At 43.8% G+C, this 5,379-nt stretch overlaps 1 pseudogene; it reads right to left on the minus strand.

Annotated features, from left to right (window-relative positions):
* Positions 1-4,611: 4,611 nt before the first annotated feature.
* On the minus strand, positions 4,612-5,098 carry LOC117797512 (annotated as a pseudogene).
* Between the last annotated feature and the right edge of the window lie 281 nt (positions 5,099-5,379).

The raw sequence follows: 5,379 nt of genomic DNA on the forward strand, positions 1-5,379 counted from the left end.
CTCTATCGTTTATAGTTGTAAGATCATGGACAAGTCCACGACAGGGTGTCTATGAGAACCTGGCCTACACTTCAGCATGGACAGGAGGTAATGGCTCCTCGTGGAGACATCGGGAAATGACACACCTCGGTAGCATCTTAGCCGAACACAAGCTTGCATACATTCGAGAAAATTTCTACACAACGGCTGAACACAGCTCTCATCTATAACCCAGGGAAATTAGTAACTCCCTAGCGGGGGGGGGGCAGAAAGATTCGATGAAAATACGAACTGTGACATATATGTAGGATCACCAGCCGATCACAAAGAAATAAAGGGTCATTCCCTTGTCCTTAAAAGTAGTGCAATCCCACTTCTAGAAACACAAGTCTATAAACAGCCATTAACTGTTCCCACTGACTGCTGCAAAATGTTGGGAGCCTACATAGTGGCAAAGCCTTCCAGTACTCACAGTGGTTAGGACCATGAGCCTTTAAGCTAACACCATCAACGTTTTTCCCTTTTTCCCTAACTCTGGGGAAAGCCTATACAACACTCCCCGTACCTTTCTCTCTTCTTGGATGTCATCTGCTTCTCTCAATTATACCCATCTCCTTCAGTGAAGCAATGTTTCCAAATAATGCTAACGAGAAACTGCTCTCTGAAACAGCCAAGTTATCGTCTCCAAAATTCACAGAGGAGATTCTATCGGAAAGTGTAAAAAAAAAAAAAAGTGGGGTGCCTGGGTGGCTCAGTCGGTTGAGTGTCTGACTCTTGATTTTGACTCGGGTCATGATCTCAGGGTTGTGGGATCGGGCTCCTAGCTCACCATGGAGTCCACTTGTCCCTCTCTCTATACTCTTCCCCCTGCTCTCTCTCACGTGCTCTCTCTCAAATAAATAAATAAAATCTTTTTAAAAAAAAAGATACTGATTTCCAAACAATGCTACTCTTCTCCTACAGTATTGTCAATGTGGGGTGGTGTTCTTAGGTATGAATAAAGGGAGTAACAGGATACCATTCGAATGAGTAGACTCACATCAGCTTCACCTTCAACTGGAACCTTCCATGTTCATATACTTGAGAGACTTTCCATTTCATTTACAACTTAGAAGTTCAGAGTTCTAAGTACCTACAGAGCTCTTCTAACCCAATACTTCACTTAAAGATAAAGGAACCAGGGGCGCCTGGGTGGCACAGCGGTTAAGCGTCTGCCTTCGGCTCAGGGCGTGATCCCGGCGTTATGGGATCGAGCCCCACATCGGGCTTCTCCACTATGAGCCTGCTTCTTCCTCTCCCACTCCCCCTGCCTGTGTTCCCTCTCTAGATGGCTGTCTCTCTCTCTGTCGAATAAATAAATAAAATCTTTAGAAAAAAAATAAATAAATAAAGATAAAGGGACCAAACCAAAGACCCTTAGGAGAAAGGCTTGCAGTGGCCTATCTATCTCTACACTCCAAGTATGATGCACTTCCCACCATACCACACTGCCTGTCTCCTCCACGGTTTTCTCTGAGATAGAGCAGATTACTGCTGTTAGGGATACAGTAGCTTTGTGAGTATTCTTTTCGAGCTGGGGGAGAAAACCTTACTGTGACTTTGGTAATTTATTTAATTTCACAATACTTAAAGGGGAAATCTGTTATACGCTGGCTACAGCAGCTAGTCAGATCATTAAGTCTTCTCCAGATTTCACTGAACTTCTATGGCTCTTCTTGGAAATATACTTAGGTATTCAATGGAGAAAAAAAGCAAACAAAACATCTCTAATTAATAACAAACTGGACTTATGCCAACCATGTCGTTTGTTTGTTTGTTTTTATTTTTTTTAAAGATTTTATTTATTTATTTGACAGAGACAGAGACAGCCAGCGAGAGAGGGAACACAAGCAGGGGGAGTGGGAGAGGAAGAAACAGGCTCATAGCAGAGGAGCCTGATGTGGGGCTCGATCCCAGAATGCCGGGATCACGCCCTGAGCCGACGGCAGACGCTTAACCGCTGTGCCACCCAGGCGCCCGTTTGTTTGTTTTTAAATAACATTTCCCTGTGAGTTAATTTTTTTTCTGCAGTGAATGAACACACTAGAGTTCAAACACTACATCTACGGAGATGGACAAACCTATAGGGAGGAAAGAGTGTATGTGTGTGTGTGTCTGTGATTATGTGATTTAATGACTGATGCGAAAGAAAGGCATATTGTGCTTTTCAAATTAAGTATGGGAAGACATGATCACTTTCACTTTGCCATTGAGATTCTAAATGCCTAAGTGAACCACTTTCTTCCAGTCCATGCCNGTTAATATGATTAGATAGGAATAAATCCAATCATAACCCTTTCAAATAGGACTAAACGCAGATTCTATGAGGCATGGCAAAAGAGTCCTAGTTCCTGCTTAAAATGTAGGGAGAAGGAAGCAGAGAACACTACATAACTCACAACCATGAGTGCTCACATCGTAAGACGTTAAACATCATGCGTAAGAGGGCTTGTAGCTGGCCCATTCCACTGATGGTGTCGGTCATCTCTCAAGTTCTACCTACCCGCTTCCCAGGAGAGGCTACATCTAAAACCCAAAATATTTGATGTTGTTCCTTTATCAGGGTTTTGGTTGGAAGGGGCCAAAAATTCTACCTCAAACTGGGATGATGGAAAACGAAGTTGTTGAAGAAAACGATGCTCTTTACTGCTTATTCCTTGAAGTATGCTGTGATGTGGGTAAATCTGCGAACCTTCTATTCCAAGTATCTTCAGCATCTCTCCTTTCTTTTGCTGGATACAACTTGTCCGCTTTTTAAACGATATTGTAGATCTCTTAGCAACGCCCTGGCAACAATTTAGTACCCTTTCTATTATGCTCAGCCTACGAATCCTTCAACACTTGCCCAAAGAATCGGAATTCATAAAGAGCCAAGTACCTTAAGTAAGCAATGGTTGTCAAAGACCCAGAGTGATCTCTAGGGTGTCTGATCACTGTTGCCCAGGTAGCCCACCTATACCTTAATTAACGGTGCTTCATGTATAGCTGTTTTATACATTGAGCTTTTGAGTTGCACTCAAAAGCTTTCACAGCTGCAAATAATTTCTTAAACAAACCAATTTTATGTACATATATGTTTTTCCCATGGATATTAAGGTTATCAACATATATAGTTAAAGCGGGCTCCATGTGGGGCTTGAACTTATAGCCCTGAGATCAAGANTTAACGGTGCTTCATGTATAGCTGTTTTATACATTGAGCTTTTGAGTTGCACTCAAAAGCTTTCACAGCTGCAAATAATTTCTTAAACAAACCAATTTTATGTACATATATGTTTTTCCCATGGATATTAAGGTTATCAACATATATAGTTAAAGCGGGCTCCATGTGGTGCTTGAACTCATAGCCCTGAGATCAAGGTCTGAGCTGAGACCACATCAACCGCATAACTGACTGAGCTACCCAGGCACCCCCAACATAAATTTTTTGATGGAATTTTCCAGTTGGATGGTTGCTTTACCATACAGCTAAAGCAGGACAGGACACTCAAGTAAGGACCTCTTCTCCCCTACATCAAGCCATCTCCCCAAGGCCACTGTTAGTTAACTTTCATAGGGCCCAGCAACCACCTAGAGAAATCGTATGCACTTTAAAAAGAATCTCTATGGGGACGCCTGGGTGGCACAGCAGTTAAGCATCTGCCTTCGGCTCAGGGCGTGATCCCGGCATTCTGGGATCGAGCCCCACATCAGGCTCCTCCACTAGGAGCCTGCTTCTTCCTCTCCCACTCCCCCTGCTTGTGTTCCCTCTCTCACTGGCTGTCTCTATCTCTGTCAAACAAATAAATAAAATCTTAAAAAAAAAATAAAAGTAAAAATAAAAAGAATCTCTATGGCCACCTGGCTGGCTCAATCAGTAGAGCGTGTGACTCTCCACCTTCGGTTGTGAGTTTGAGCCCGACGTTGGGTGCAGAGATCTCTTAAAAATAAAATCTTTAAAAATTAAAAACAAATAAATAAAAAGAATCTCTAGGCCCTAAAATGAATTCCACGTAGCCCAGATCATTACTGGTATCAGAACTGTGTGGGAACTTGTGAAAGATCATGGATCAATAACTATTTTTAGGTCTCGGTGGCCTGGACCAACCAGAGCTGTGCGAGATGTGGAGGTCTGACAGATCCAAAAGAAACACACTTTGAGGAGTTCTAGACAACTACCAATGATCCATACCTTGGGGTACAACAAACACAGGAAGTGAAGGGAATACCAAAGACATTGCCTTAAGCAGGGAAACACTGTAGAAATGTTTCAGGGTGTGAAGTGTGAGTTGGAGAGTGTATTAGTTTGGTCTGCTAGGGCTGCCATGACACAATAACACAGGCTGGGGTCTTCAACAATCGAAATTCAATTTCTCCCAGCTCCGGAGGCCAGGAGCCAATGATCAAGGTGCCACCCAGTCCATCTTTGGTTAGGTCTCTCTTCCCTGGCTGACAGCTAGCTTTCTCCCCATGTCCTTACCTTTCACCTGTGCAGAGTGAGAGAGAGAGAGAGAGAGAGAGAGAACTCTCATGGCTCTTCCTCCTTCTATACATTTATTCATTTATTTTTGGTGGTCCAATAATGATTTATTGAAATCTTTTCCTCTGCAGTTCTTAACTAGCTGGGCATTCCAGTGCACAACTGCTGGTGACGCCTGTGACGTCATGAGGGCGGCGGCCAGCAACATCGCAGCCCAGACTGGAACCATTAAACAGATACTGGGGACTGCCCAGAGTTCTCCGGCTAAAGAGCAGTCTGATGGACAATGTTGCCACTCTCATCAAAAGTGATATTTCCACGGTACTTAATGTTTCTCTGCCTCTTTCAGGCTCTCGGAGCTTCCCTGAGGGCTTTGATAAACTGGGCAAAGGCAAAAGGTAGCACTTCAACCTGGATCTGTCTGTTCTGAATGGTCAGTTTCACTGTAACCTTCAGATGCTTCCACTCACCGGTTGCCTTAGTGATGGTACCATCAATCGTTTCTAGAGACAGACCCAGGGGGTCAATCTTTGGGGCCAGGGCAGACATGGCACCAACTGCCCCACCTGTGCACCTCAGGTATGCCACTTTGACCTCCTTGGGGTCCAATGTAGGTGACATGGAAGAGGCGGCAGGTGTCAGATGAATCTGGATTCAGGACAACGTGTTCAACCCCACGTGAAACTTCTCACTCTTCACTAAACTTGTCCATGAACATGAGTCTGGATACAAGACTCAGAACACAAGTAGAATTGTGAAAGGAGACAAGGACATCCCTGCTCCGAACCTCTCCTTCTCAAGACTGTCATGATGCTGGCCATTTTCCCCTCCTACCTACCCTAAATTAGAGTTAGCCCTGCGATTCAGGAAGGGCAGGAATGAAATAAAGAAAGAAAAAAAAA

The sequence above is a fragment of the Ailuropoda melanoleuca genome, chromosome X, assembly GCF_002007445.2.
Source record: "Ailuropoda melanoleuca isolate Jingjing chromosome X, ASM200744v2, whole genome shotgun sequence".
NCBI lineage: Eukaryota > Metazoa > Chordata > Mammalia > Carnivora > Ursidae > Ailuropoda > Ailuropoda melanoleuca.